Here is a 2,370-nt window from a genome sequence, read left to right on the forward strand (position 1 = left end):
TGATTTATGCAGAAGAGCTACCACAGGTCAGAACCCCAGGTGTTGGGCCATGGACTGGGAGAAATAAAGAACCTGCCTCTCCCAGCCTCCGGAGCTATCTGTAGGAGGATGAGGAGGGGAGAAGGTAGGCAAGTTCCCCGAGCAGTCCTGCCTGGGAGTGTTGTGAGCTCCACGTTGTCAGCGGTAGAGACCAGTCATCAGGGCAGAAAGTAGAGAAGCAGAATGGCAGAGAAACAACAGTTGATTTTCACCAGTCTGGGTTGCAAAACTGAGGCTGAGCCACAGCCCCCAACCCCCAACCCAGAAGGCCCCTCTAACTGACGCTCCGAGACTGATCACTGCAGAGCACAGGGAAATCTAAGCAATCACTACCAAAACTGTGATTAATACTGCCAGCAACTGAGACTGAGAGTAGAAAGCGCTATTAAACATCTATACGGAAATAAAAAGATATTTTATAGGCTTTATATAAAGCAGGGATCCAAGAGACTTAGACATCACCTACTGGAAACCAAAAGCAGGCTGAAGAGAGACCTTTATATAGTAAATCTTTCTAGAAAAAAAACAAAATACACTTCCATTAATTCCCAGGCGGAAAAAATAGTTCATTAAACACCATAAACAACCAAGATGACAAGACATCACAGAAAGAGAAAAATCTTCAGAAAATAACTTTACAGATATAGAAATATGCAACTTAAATGACAGAGAATTCAGAATGGTACTTTTGAAAAAACTCAGTGAATTCCAAAACAAGTCATATCAACAATATCAAGAATTGAAAAAAACCACTAGATGAACAGATTGAGTTCTTTAGCAAGTATATTGAAACCCTCAAAAAGAACAGACTAGATCTTCTGGAGATAAAAAACACACTGAAAATTTGAAAAATGAGTTAGCAAGCTTGGGAAACAGTGTCGACCAAATATAGGAAAGAATCAGTGATATCGAAGACAGAAATCTAGACATAAATCAGAAGAAAGAAGAGAGAAACTGAAGAATGAAAAATAATGAAAGAGAAATACAAGAACTAGCTGATACCATCAGGAGAGGAAACATAGAATAATGGGCATTCCTGAAAGGGAGGAAAATGACCAGGGATTAGAAAGCATTTTCAGACAAATAGTGGACAAGAATTTCCCAAATCTAAGGAATGAGCTGGAACTTGGAATTCAAGAAGTCAGCAGAACACCCAATTATCTCAACCCAAAAAGGCCTTCACTAAGACACATTGTATTAAAATTATCAAAAATCAACAACAAAGAATTCTCAGGGCAACCAGGGAAAAGAAGATGATAACCTATTAAGGAAAACCCATTAGATTATCCTTGGACTTCTCAGTGCAGACCATACAAGCCAGAAAGAAATGGAACCAAATATTTAAACTATTAAGTGAAAGGAACTACCAGAATAATGTATTTAGCTAAGCTCTCCTTTAGATACGAAGGAGAAATTAAGACCTTTCCAGACTTACAAAAATAGAGAGAATTCTCCACAAGGCCAGCACTACAGGAAATACTGAAAGGGGGTTAGCTAAACAAAATGAAAAGAAAAACAAAAAGTTATGAGTAAGGTGACTATCAAGCAAATAGAAGCAGAGGAGTGCAACCCTTGCTAAGAACAGGGCATTAAAAGCTTAAACATTAAGAAGAGAATTGCTATAGCAAGATAGGAATGAACTTTCAGCATATATAGGAACAAATTGAGATAACAATGACTGGAAAGTGAGAGGATTCAAAGATCCAAATTCGCATACAAGAATGGAGATAAGTCAAGTGCAGAAGAAAATGGACGACTGTATATATATATAACTATCCTTACACATTCATAATGGTAACCACATACCAAAGATTCAGAACTGAAGTATATAACATAAAACAAGAAAAACCAGAGACAAAACTCAGAAAGGCCAACCAAAATAAAGAAAACAGAAACACAAGGACAAGGAAGCGATGGAAAAGTCCAGGCTACCAGAAAGCAAAAGATAAAATGGCTATAAGAAGACCTCATATTTCAATAATCAACCTAAATGTAAATGGACTGAACTCACCAATAAAAAGGCACGGAGTTGCAGAATGGATCAAAAAACAAAACCCAGCCATATGCTGCCTCCAGGAGACACATCTCAGCTCCAAAGACAAATATAGACTCAAAGTGAAAAGGTGGAAAATGATATTTCAAGCAAATGGCATTCAGAGAAAAGCAGAAGTAGCAGTCCTAATATGAGATGAAATAGACTTCAAAATAAAAAAAAGTAAAGGAAGATACTGAGGGATACTTCATAATGATAAAGGGAATCATACACCAAGAAGACATAACACTTATTAATATCTATGTTCCCAGTCAAGGAGTCTCGAAATATGTTAAGCA

The sequence above is a fragment of the Pteropus vampyrus genome, unplaced genomic scaffold, assembly GCF_000151845.1.
Source record: "Pteropus vampyrus isolate Shadow unplaced genomic scaffold, Pvam_2.0 Scaffold740, whole genome shotgun sequence".
Taxonomy (NCBI): Eukaryota; Metazoa; Chordata; class Mammalia; order Chiroptera; family Pteropodidae; genus Pteropus; species Pteropus vampyrus.